Genomic DNA, 13238 nt, shown 5'->3' with positions numbered 1-13238 from the left:
TGGATATCGGAGGGGAAGATGAACCATGAGAGACTATGGAATCTGGGAAACAAACTGAGGGTTTCAGAGGGGAGGGGGGTGGAGGGATGGGCCAGCTTGGTGATGGGTTTTAAGGAGGGTACATGTTGCAAGGAGCACTGGGTGTTATATGCAAACAATGAATCATGGAACATTAAATCAAAAACTAATGAAGTACTGTATGGTAACTAATATAACATAATAAAAATAAAAAATAAATTAATAAAAAAACGTTAAAAAAAGTATCTCTGGATGAATAGGCATAAGATCACATCCAACGATGTGTGAAAAAGAAAATATTAAGACCTTCAGTACATTAATATTTTATAATAAAATATTATCCCTATTTGTATCACAGAGACATGTGACTTCCACCTGTCTCTACTAACTTTGAGTATTTCTCTCATAATGAAAAAGCACGTTAATATGTTTTCCTAAATCAAAGGTCAATTTTCTCCTTGAGATCAATTACATTTCTAGAACATGAAAGCAACTTCCAGCACTATGTATTTAAAATAGTAATCTTTTATAGTTTTAGTTTCTATCTTTAAATCTTTGATCCATTTTGAGTTAATTTTGTATAGGATAAGAGTCCAACACCATCCTTTTGCATGTGGGTGGCTTTTTCCCAGCACCCTTTGTTGAAAAGTCTGTCCTTTCTCCCATTGAATGATCTTGCCCATCTTGTTGAAAATCATTGACTATATAGGCAAGAGTTTATTTGGGGGCTCTCTATTTTATTCCATTGGTCTATGTGTCTGTCTTTATGACAGTTCCCTACTGTTTCAATTACTGTAGCTTTGTGGTAAGTTTTGAAATGAGTAAGTGTGACACCTCCAACTCTTTTCCTCTTTTTACAGATTGTTTTGGCATTTGGGGACCCCTTGAGATCCCATATGAATTTCAGGATGTATAATTCTATTCCTGAAAAAAAAATTAGGATTTTGTTAAGGATTGCACTAAGTCTGAGGATTGCTCTGGATAATATTGACATTTTAATAATAAGTCCTCCAATCCATGAACATGGAATGTCTTTCCATTTATTTACATCTTCTTTAACTTCTTTCAGCAATGTTTTTTTATCTTTTTCCCCCAAAAGATAGAACAATCATATATGATTACTTTATTCCTGCATCGTCTCAATTGTTTCTTCCTTATATTTGCCCTTTTCCTTTCCTACTTGGCGAGATTTGGCTTTACATTCAAGGATCTTTTTGCCATCTTTTGTGGTCTAGTGATACCCACCTTGCTAGGGTGAATGCCCACATGGACAGTTGTGCCATTCGCCTTCTCTTGCTGTACTCGTTCAATGTAGATGACATATTCCTTCTGTAAACCTGGACGACTTTGCCAATTTGCTGACCTTTGTAGTGTCCTCACACAACCTGTACTTCATCATCCTTTCAGATGGGCATGGATCAAATGTTGTACTTCTGTCTCAGCTCTTTGAAAAAAGGGGAAGACATAATTTTCCTGAGAATGCGGGAAGGTGCATTGAGATGCCTTTTATGATTCTTGCTCTGGTGAGAAGTCACAAAGATCGAACTTCATTTTGGCTGCTGGCACTTCAGCAATGGCCGCAAAAGGCTCAGCAATGTCTTTTTGGTTTTCAGTGCATACAGCATTCACCTCCTTGGTTAGGTTAATTCCTAAGAATTTTATTCTTTTTGATGCTATTGTGAATAGAATTGTTTTATTTGTTGGATTGTTCATTGTTAGTGTATATAAACACAACTGATTTTTTATTGAAGTATAGTATATATATACAATATTATATTCATTTCAGCTGTACAACATAGTGATTCAACATTTATATACATCAGTAAATGACCAGCATGATAAGTCTGTCACCATACACAATTATTGCAATATTGACTATATTCCCTATGCTGTAGTTTACCTCCCCATGACTTACTTATTTTATAACTAGAAGTTTATACCTCTTAATTCCCTTCCATCTATTTCACCCACCCACCCTCCCTCTGGCAACCACCAGTTTGTGCTCTGTATTTATGAGTCTGTTTCTGTTTTGCTCATTCATTTGCTTTGTTTTTTAGACTCCACATATAAATGAATTATATGGTATTTGTCTTTCTCTGTCTAAATTATTTCACTTAGCATAATATCCTCTAGATCCATCCATGTTGCTGCAAATGGCAAGATTTCATTCTTTTTTATAGCTGAGTAATATTCCATTTTACGTATATACCACATTTTCTTTATCCATTCATCAGTCAATGGACTGAGGTTGCTTCCATTTCTTGGCTATTATAAATAATACTGCAATAAACATAGGGGTGTATATATCTTTTTTGAATTAGTGTTTTCATTTTCTTTGGGTGAATACCCAGAAGTGGAATTGCTAGATTGTATGGTATTTCTGTTTTTAATTTTCTGGGTAACCTCCATACTATTTTCCATAGTGGCTGCACCAATTCACATTCCCACCAATAGTGTGCAGGGTTCCCTTTTCTTTACATCCTTGCCAATGCCTATTATTTCTTATCTTTTTGATACTAGCTATTCTGACAGGTGTGAGGCAATATCTCATTGTGGTTTTGATTTGCATTAGAAACACAACTGGATTTGTGTGGATTTTGTACCTTGCTACTTTGTGAAATTCATTTATTTATTGTTTTGGGGGGAATTTTAGGGTGTTGTACTTATAAAATCATGCATCTTTGAACAGAGATAATTTTAGTCTTTCCAATTTGGATGTCCTTTTTTCCCCCTTAGCTTGTTTAATTGCTCTGGTTAGAATTTCTAGTGCTATTTTGAGTAGTGGCTAAAGCAGGCATCCTTATCTTGTTGCTGAAATTACAGGAAAAGCTTTCTGTCTCTCACCATTGACTTTGCTATTAGCTGTGCGATTTTCATTTATGGCTTTTATTATGCTGGAATCGTTTCCTTCTACTCCTAGTTTGTTGAGTGTTTTCACCACAAAAGAGTGTCAAAATTTTGTCAAATGTTTTTTTGCATCAGTTAGTGGAACATTGGGCTTTTTCGTCCATTCTGTTAGTGTCATATATAACATTAATTTTCATATGTTGAACCACGGTTGCATACCAAGAATAAATCCTACTTGGTGTGCATTCTTTTGATATGCTCCTGGATTCAGTTTGCTAGTATTTTGATGAGGATTTTTGCATCAATATTCATAAGGGGTATTGGCCTGTAGTTTTCTTTTCTGGTAGTGTCTTTGTTTGGCTTTGGTATCAGACAACAATAGTGTCATAGAAGAAGTTAGGATGTATTCCCCTTCTTTTCAGTTCTTTGAGTTTGAGGAGTATTGGTATTAGTTTTTTAACATTTAGTAGAATTCACCAGTGAAACCATCAACTCCAGGGCTTTTCCTTGTCCAAAGGTTTTTTTAATTACTGATTTAACCTTACTAATTATAGGTCTACTCAGATTTTCTATTTCTTGTTGGTTCAGTCTAGGTAGGTTTTGTGTTTCTAGGTATTTGTCCATTCCATCTAGGTTATCCAATTAGTTGATTATCTAAATGTTCATGGCACTGTCTTTTAATCCTTTTTGTTTCTGTGGAATCAGTAGAAATGTCCCTAATTCATTCTCTCTTTTTTAAAGATTTTGTTTATGTATTTGAGAGAGAAAGAGAGTAGTGAGCAAGCACGGGGCGGTGGGGGTGGGGGGGAAGGGAGGGGCAGAAGGAGAGGAAGAAGCAGACTCCTCACTGAGCAGGGAGCCCTACTACGGGCTGGATTCCAGGACCTTGAGATCATGACCTGAGCAGAAGGCAGATGCTTAACTGACTGAGCCACCCAGGCGACCCCACCCCCATTCATTTCTAACTAGCAATTTGAATCTTCTCTCTCTTTTTTCAGTCAATCCATATAATGGTTTCTCAATTTTGTTAATCTTTTTGAAGAAGCAACTTTTGGGTTTATTTATTTTCAGTATACTTTTCTCTTCTCTATTTTATTTATCTCTGTTTTAATCTTTATTATTTCCTTCCATCTGCCAGCTTTGGGTTGTTTGTTCTTTTGCTAGTTCCTAAGGTTGTGAAGTAGGTGATTGGTTTGAGGTCTTCTTCCTTTTTTAAGATTTTATTTATTTATTTGAAAGAGAGAGAATGAGAGAGAGGGCATGATAGGGGCGAGAGTCAGAGGGAGAAGTAGACTTCCTGCTGAGCAGGGAGCCCCATGCAAGACTCCATCCTGGGATTCCAGGATCATGACGTGAGCCTAAGGCAGACATTTAACCAAATGAACCACCCAGGCGCCCCAAGGTCTTTTTCCTTTTTTTTTTTTTTTTAAGATTTTATTTATTTATTTGTCAGAGAGAGAGAGAGTGAGAGAGCACAAGCAGGGGGAGCGGGAAGCAGAGGGAGAAGCAGGATCCCCACTGAGCAAGGAGCCTGATGTGGGACTCTATCTGAGGACCCTGGAATCATGACCTGAGCCGAAGGCAGCCGCTTAACCAACTGAGCCACCCAGGTGCCCCCTTTTTTCCTTTTTAATGTGTTTACAGATATAAATTTGCCCCTTAGCGCAGCCCTTACTGCTGGTATGCTGCACTGTGTGTTGTGCATTAGTTTTCACTCATTGAAGTATTTTCTAATTTCCCTTGTGATTCTTCTTTGATCCATTAGTTGTTTGAGTGTTTTATTTAATTTCCACAAATTTGTGAATGTTCCAGTTTGTCTTCTGTTGTCTCTAAATGATATTTTAAATTAATGCATCACATTTTTAAATATATTCTGCTGGTATTTAGGTTAAATGTTCTATCTGGAGGTTGAGGTAATTTTCATTGATCAATCAAGATACATTCCACACCTCTTGAGGTCAAGTTTCTCTATGGCAATGCTTGAAAGGTGAAAAGATATTTTAACTTACACCAGGCTTTAAGAAAGCTTTATGAAATTTATTTCTACATTTCCAGCATGCAACACAACAAAACTGAGGTATATTTAAGATGTAATAGTAGAAACAGAAGAGAGAGAACCTAACTGTGGAAAAGAGAAAGAAATAAGGGAAGGCTTCCTGGAGGAGATGACACATGAGCCGAGATTGTCCAATAGCAGGAAAGGAATCAGAGAGAATAGCACCACTCTCCATTTCCCCAACTCTTTCTGTCCCTACCATGCCTCCACCTGAGGCCTTTCCCCACTAGTGAGATTCTGCCCCTCCCTGGAGCCCACATGAAATATCACCTCCCCCTGAAGCCTTCATGCCCCCTCCTCTTCCAGCTGCCAGCAGAATTGATTGCTTTCCCCTTAATACGACCACCCCCTCTAAAGATCACTGAATCACCCTTTAGCATTGAGTTACATTTTATATATTCATATATATGTACGCATGTTTATTTATTTATCTTTTCCTTTTCCCTGTGAAAGGCCTATTGTTCAATGTTCAGAAATCATTTAGTTAAATCCTCTCCTTTCATAGGTGAGAACACCAAGGCCTAGAAAGGTTCTGTGACCAAGGTCACCTAACTCACAATTTGAAAAGATAGTTTTTAAAAATCCAGCCCTGAGGTGAGACGTTTTGAGAATAGCTAGAACCATGCACATTAAATATACTGTCAAAGGTTCAAAATAGCTAAAGTAAAAACCAATGAACCACTAAAGTAATTAGTAAAAATTTATTGTGCACACACCAAAAATACAGTTTGCAAACCGGGAGCTCTCAAACCAGAGCATGGAATGAGGCTCAGGATATATTGTTATAAAGCAACTTGTGCCGTGAGAAAGCAGTGACTGTTTATTCTTCACAGATTGGCTGCAATATGAGATTTTTCAGTGGTCCCTTCATATCATCCATGGGAACCAGTTCAAGTTTTGCTTATCATTTCCAGAAGCTCAAACAAGAAATGATCTAGGTCAACTTAGCCTTGCAAAATAAGCTAAATTATGCTTTGTTTGTATGATCATACTGGTTACTCTGCTTAGAATTTTCAAGGCTAGTCTTCGTTCGGTTTTGATTTTAATATGCTCTATCTCTCAATAAATGCGGGACAGCCAGCGAAAGCTCCCCAATACGAAGCAGCGCTATCTGGGCGGCACTAGGACCCCGGGGGCTCCAGGTTAGCTCTCCCCGCTGGCGGGTGGTGGCGCGGGTTTAAGGTCCCGCAGGAGCGGGAAGCAAGGGGAGGGCGGGGAGGGCGAGGAGGGTGGGCGGGTAACGACGGTCGCGGCTGCCCTGCTCCGCCCCCGGGACCGCGCGGACCTAGGCGGGCGAGCGGGAAGTGGGAGTCGGGCGGCGCCCCCCCCCCCCTCCGCCCGGCTCAGCGCCGCCGCTGCCCGCAGGGCACTCTCCTGCCGCGGGGACGCTGAGGGCGCCGGCTGTCTCCCGGGGCGCGGCGCCTGGTGGACAGACACATCGTAAACGGGAGAGGAGAGCGCGCGCTTCCGCGGGGACGGGGAAAGACACGCCGGTGACCGAGCTGAGGCTGCGGCCACGCCGGAAAAGGACTGAAGCGGGTCAGGAAACGGACACGGGCCGAGGGCTGGCAGCGCAGACGGGAGGCCGGGCGGGGGCGTGGCCACGCGCGCCAGGCTGAGCGTGTGGGCGGGGCTCACCGGCGCGGGGGCGTGGGGCGGGAAGGGGGTGCTGGGGCTGGGGCTGGGGTTGAGGGGCGTGGGAGAGCGAGGGCGGGACCAGAAGGGGCTGAGCCCCAGAGGAGAGAAGGCGAGGTCGGCGGGGACACGCAGGCCAGCACCTGGTTGGCCGTGGGGGCGTGGGGAGCCCAGGAAGCGGGGTGCAGGCGTGGCCCGTGGGACGGAGAGGTCCCGACGGAGCCTCCCAGCACAGCACCGCCTCTGGGCGGTGTAGGAAGAAACGCTGGTGGGGAAGATGGGTCTGAGATGTCTGAGGGACACCAGGTGGCCGGTTACTATAAATGTCTGGAGGCCACGAGAAGGCGCCGAGATCATTTAGGAGAGCGGATCCCGGGAGACGAGAGCAAAGGACTGCACCTCAGGAACCTGGACAGTTGTGATGTTGGCCAACAGAGAAAGATCCTGGGAAGGAAACCTGAAAGTGAAGAGCAGGTATTAGGAGAAATGGAACAGAGGAGTGTTCCGGAAACTGAGGTTAAGAAGGTGACCTAAACCAATGGTAGCAATGACTTCGGAAGATGAAGGAAAGGCAGGTTGAAGTGTGGGTTTGGAAATCAGGGAGACATGGGGAGAGCAGGCTGGCTCCAGGACGGGGAGCGGGAGCAGGAGCAGGACGGGCTGAGAAGTAAAGGGGGTGAGGATGAGTGTGGAGCCTAAGATCCTTGGGGGCTGAGATGGCCTTTGACCTGTCTTGATTTCCCATCGCTGGTACAGATTAGTGTTTGAGCTGAATTGTGCTGTTCTTTTAGGAAGTCTGAGTATAAAGGGAGGAGAGCTGAGCTGTGCGCTGAGTCAAGAACACTGTTCAAGGCTTCTTTCTGTCAACTTGTACAGAGGAGGAGATTGGGTACACCAACTTGAGGAGACCAGAGACAATAGCAGTGAGGGGTGGAGGAGTGAGCTGTGAACAAAAACAAGGACTCTTGTCACAGAGACAAAGGAAAAGATGAAGGGTGGGAGAAGGGAGAGGCTGTGTATGTGTGTGACAGCTTTCGTTTCCTCTTTTCTTGGGAAAGTGGAAGGCAAGGTCGTCTGCTAAGAATGAGATGGTGGACAAATTGGATAGGAATTAAGAGAGTAATATTGTTTCAAAGGCAAGTTGCTGGGGTAATTAGGTGAGAGAAATGCCCAAAGACAAGTCATAGGAATGGTAAATTGTTGGGGGCCTTTTACAAGATTTTGTAGGGTCACAGATCTGCTAAATGGCATCATTTTCTCTAGCAGTGATCAGTGCTGGATAGCAGAGAGTGCTGGATGCCAGCCCAAGGAGTCTGGGTTTATCTTCTAGGCCACCAGGTCCCAAGTCCTGCTCACCAGAATCTCCTAGAAATCTTCCCTAAAGCACAGATTCCGCAGAATCACTGCCCAGAGATTCAGATCCTGAGTGGGTGTTGAGGTCTGGAAATCTGTATTTTTAATTAGCTCCCTACTGATTCCCATGTAGCCAGGTAAGAGTTGGCAGATCCTGAAGACTTTTTCCATCTTATTGAGGTATAATTGACAAATAGGAATTATATATATTAATTATATATATTTAAGGTGTTCAACTTGATGTTTTGATATATGTATACATTGTGAAATGATCGCACAATCAAGCTAATTAACATATCCATCACTCCACAGGATAGCCAGAGTCTTTGTGTGTGTGTATGTTGAGAACACTTGAGATCTACCCTCAAGAAATTTCAAGTATGCAATACAGCATTGTTAACTATATCACCACGCTGTACGTAAGATCTCCAGAACGTATTCATCTTGGATAATTGAAAATTTCTACCGTTTGACCAATAGCTCCCCATTTCCACCTCCCCCTATCCCCTAGTTACCACCATTCTACTCTCTGCCTGTCTGAGTTTAACTATCTTAGATTCCACATGTGAGATCATGCAGTATTTGTCTTTCTGTGTCTGCCTTATTTTACTTAGCATAATGTTTGCTATATAGCTAATTAGCATGGTATTATGTATAATATAATATATAATATTTTAATATATATACAATATATTATATATCTATTATATATATTCATACATATATACCATGGATATATATACTCAGAAGTGGGATTGCTGGATCATATGGTAGTTCTATTTTTAATTTTTTGAGGACCCTCCATACTGTTTTCCATAATGGCTGTACCAATTTACATTCCCACTACCAGTGTACAAGGATTACCTTTTCTCCACATCCTCAGCAACACTAATTTTTGTCTTTTGATAATAGCCATCCTAACAGGTATGAGATGATATCTCTTCTCATATGTCAAGGAGTTTTCCCCCTATTTTCTTCTAGGATTTTACGGTTTCAAGTCTTACGTTTAAGTCTTCAATCTATTTTGAGTTGATTTTTGCATATGGTGCAAGACAAGGGCCCAGTTTCATTCTTCTGCATATAGATATCAATTTTCCCAACAATATTTATTGAAGAGACTCTCTTTTCCCCGTTGAGTGTTTTTGAAACTCTTGTTGAAGACCAATTGACCATAGATAGATGCATAGATGCACTGATTTATTTCTGGGCCCTGTATTCTGTTCCATTTTCCTATATGTCTGTTTTTTTACCGGTACCATACTGTTTTGATTGTAGTGTATTTTGAAATTAGGCAAGGCCTCTCTCCCATGGGGCTGGAGGGTCCCTTTTCTCTTAGCCAGGGCTGGAGGCCAAGATCAGCCCTTGAGGGTTATTGTCAGGGCTGCCACAAGCTGGCAGCCTTGTTTTCCTGCCTCAGACATCTGGAGTTGCTGGAAGCTCCCACTTGGTCTATACCAGGCATGCTAGCCCCACAGCCAGACTAGGGGCTGAAGTGGCAACATGGGGCCTCTGGCTCTCCTTAGATAGTGCCAGGCTCTCATGAGCTGATCCTGGCCTGTGTTGCCCCAAAAGTAACTTAGCCCCCTGCCTACCCCATAGGCAACGCCTAACAAACACCTAAACAGGTAGTCATCTACCACAAAGATGCCTGTGAGGGAGTGGGGCCTCTCACCTCTTGCTCTCCTACTAAACAACTTCTTTGGCTCCTGCAGAATATCACTGGGAGAGGAGAGGGTGTCCAAAAGTGGGGACTTCTGCTGTAGAAGGGGTATCCGAGGCCACCTAACTCAGGGAGGATCACCATTTTTCCCTGTGTGATTAGCTTGGGTGTTGCCAGGCCACTCCATCCACCCACTCAGAGCTGTCTCCTACACAGAGTCCCATACAGGATTGTGAGGCATGGGGTGGTGAAGAGCTGTGAGTGGGTGCTGGAGAAGAAGGAGCACCACAGGCATCAGGGCAAAGAGGTTAGACCTGACAGTACACTGGCCAAAGTGCAAGCCCACTTCTAAGCAGTTAGCTGCATCTAATTGGACAGCTTGGGCTCCACACAGTTGCAAATGGGAAGTTTTCTGTGTTGAAGTGCCTACTTCATCAGCTGACAAAGTAATGTTTTAGAAAAGTTTTCAAGGGGCGCCTGGGTGGCTCAGTTGGTTAAGTGACTGCCTTCGGCTCAGGTCATGATCCTGGAGTCCCGGGATCGAGTCCCGCATCGGGCTCACTGCTCGGCAGGGAGTCTGCTTCTCCCTCTGACCCTCCTCCCTCTCATGCTCTCTGTCTCTCATTCTCTCTGTCTCAAATAAATAAATAAAATCTTAAAAAAAAAAAAGAAAGAAAAGTTTTCAAGTTCTAACAGTTTTTCTTCACTAATAAAAGTTCTGAAAGCATTTTATTTTATTCTAAAAGCAATAAATCACTTTCTGTGAAAAAAAAAAAAGGAAATGTGATGCCTCCAGCTTTCTTCTTATTGCTCAAGATTGTTTTGTCTATTTGGGGTCTTCTGTGTTTCATGTAATTAAGATTATTTTTTCGGGCGCCTGGGTGGCTCAGTTGGTTAAGCGACTGCCTTCGGCTCAGGTCATGATCCTGGAGTCCCGGGATCGAGTCCCGCATCGGGCTCCCTGCTCAGCAGGGAGTCTGCTTCTCCCTCTGACCCTCCTCCCTCTCATGCTCTCTGTCTCTCATTCTCTCTGTCTCAAATAAATAAATAAAATCTTAAAAAAAAAAAAAAAGATTATTTTTTCTAGGGGTGCCTGGGTGGCTCAGTTGGTTAATCGTCTGCCTCAGGTCATGATCCTGCTCACCCAGGAGCCTGCTTCTCCCTCTCTCTCTGCCACTCCCCCTGCTTGTGCTGTCTGTCAAATAAATAAATAAAATCTTTTTTTAAAGATTATTTTTTCTATTTCTGTAAAGAATTCCATTGGGATTATCTGTAAATTACCTTAGTAGTCTGGACCAATCCATGAACATTGAGGTCTTTTCTTTTATCTGTGTCTGCTTTGATTTCCTTCATCAATGTTTTAGAATTTTCAGTGGACAAATTTTTCATCTCTTGGTTAAGTTTATTCCTAAGTATTTTAGTCTTTTTGTTGCTATGTGATTAGGATTGTTTCCTTAATTTTCTTTTCAGAGAGTTCATTGTTAGTGTATAGAAACATCACTGATTTTCACACATTGATTTTGTTTCCTACAACTTTACTGGATTCATTTATTAGTTCTAATAGTTTTGTTGTTGTTGTTGAGTCTTTGGAGTTTTCTACATATATGATCATGTCATCTGAAAACAGATAAATTTATTTCTTCCTTTCTGTTTTGAATGCCTTTCATTTCTTTTTCTTGTCTAATTGCTCTGGCTAGGATTTCCAGTACTATGTTGAATAGAAGTGGCAAGAGTGGGCATCCTTGTCTTGTATCAGATCTTAGAAGAAAAGCTTTCAGGTTTTCCTCATTGATTATGTTAGCTATGGGCTTTTAATATATGGCCTTTATTGTGTTGAGATAAGTTCCTCTACATCTAATTTGCTGATAGTGTTTATCCCAAATGGATGTTGTCAAATGCTTTTTCTGTGTGTATTCATCTATCATGAGATGATCATGTTTATCTTTCATTCTGTTAATATGATGTGTCACGTTAATTGATTTGCCATTGTTGAACCATCTTTTCATCCCACAGGTAAATCCCACTTGGTCATGGTATATAATCCTTTTAATGTGCTGTTGAATTGGTCTGCTAATATTCTATTGAGTATTTTAACATCTGTGTTCACTAGGGATATTGGTCTGTGGTTTTCTTTTCTTGTGTTATCTTTGTCTGGCTTTTGGTATTAGGGTGTTGCTGGGCTCATAAATGGTTTGGAAGTGTTTCCTCTATTTTTTGGAAGAGTTTTAGATGGATTGGTTTTAATTCTTCTTTAAATGTTTGGTAGAATTTATCCATTAAGCCATCTGGTCCTGGGCTTTTCTTTGTTGGGGGGTTTTTAATTATTCCTTCAATTTTCTTATTTGTTATTGGTCTGTTCAGGCTTTCTATTTCTTCTTGATTCCATTTTGTTATACGTTTCTAGGAGCTTCTCCATTTCTTCCAGGTTATCCAATTTGTTGGCATATAATTACTCATAAAGTTCCCTATGATCTTCTTTATTTCCATGGCATCCATTTAATGTCTCCTCTTTCATTTCTGATTTGATTTGTTTCCGTCTTCTCTCTTTTTCCTTAGTCTAGTTAAGGGTTTATCAATTTTTTTATCTTTACAAAAAAACAAGTCCTCAGTTTTGTTGATAACCATCTATCGTCTATCCTCTATTTTATTTATTTCTGCTTTATTATTTCTTTCTATCTACTAACTTGGGGTTTAGTTTGTTCTTCTTTTTCTAGTTCCTTAAGGTGTAAGGTTGTTTATTTGAGATCTTTTTTTGCTAAAAACTTCCCTCTTAGTATTACTTTTGCTGCATCCCATAAGTTTTAGTATGTTGTGTTTTCATTTTCCTTTTCTCAAGATATATTTTAAATGCCCTTTTGACCAATGGTTGTTGAAGTGTGGTCTTTAGTTTCCACTTATTTGTGAGTTTTCCCATTTTCTCACTGTTTTTGAGTTCATTTCATTCTATCATGATCACAAAAGATACATGAAATGATATTGATCTTCTTAAATTTGTTAAAACTTGTTTTTTGACCCAGCATGTGATTTAATCCTGGAGAATGTTCTGTGTGTGCTAGAGAAGAATATGTATTCTTATGCTGTTGGATGGAAAACACTGTGTGTGTCCTTTAGGTCCATTTATTGTATAGTGTTGTTTAACTCCACTGTCTCTTTATTGATTTTCTGTCTGGAAATTCCACCCAGTATTGAAAGTGTATTGAAGTCTCCTGCTATTATTGTATTGCCATCAATTTCTCCTTTCAGATGTGTCAATATTTGCTCTGTATACTTAGGTGCTCTGATGTTGGGTGCATTTATATTCACAATTGTTGTATCTTCCTATTGAATGATCCTTTTATCTTAATGTAATGACCTTCCTTGTCCCTAAAGACAGTTTTTTACTTAAAGTCTATTTTGTCTGATATAATTATAGCTACCTTATTTTCTTTTGGTTACTATTTGCATGGAGTATCTTTTTTCATTCCTTCATTTCAGTTTATGTGTATCTTTAAAGTAAGATTCTTTTTTTTTGAGATTTTATTTATTTGTCAGAGAGAGAGAGAGAAAGAGCACAAGCAGGGGAAGCAGCAGGCAGAGGGAGAAGCAGCAGGCTCCCCACTGAGCAAGGAGCCTGATGCGGGACTTGATCCCAGGACCCTGGGATCATGACCTGAGTCGAAGGCAGCCGCT

At 41.0% G+C, this 13238-nt stretch overlaps 1 non-coding gene and 1 pseudogene across 1 annotated transcript; one reads left to right on the top strand and one right to left on the bottom strand.

Annotated features, from left to right (window-relative positions):
- Positions 1-1141: 1141 nt before the first annotated feature.
- LOC110575635 lies at positions 1142-10879 on the bottom strand (annotated as a pseudogene).
- LOC123325643 lies at positions 9205-9332 on the top strand. The gene has a single exon (XR_006540574.1).
- Positions 10880-13238: the final 2359 nt, after the last annotated feature.

This window comes from Neomonachus schauinslandi, chromosome 8, assembly GCF_002201575.2.
Source record: "Neomonachus schauinslandi chromosome 8, ASM220157v2, whole genome shotgun sequence".
In the NCBI taxonomy this organism is placed as follows: Eukaryota; Metazoa; Chordata; class Mammalia; order Carnivora; family Phocidae; genus Neomonachus; species Neomonachus schauinslandi.
The sequence above is the reverse complement of the archived record's forward strand: the minus strand, read 5'-3'. Positions and strand labels throughout refer to the sequence as shown.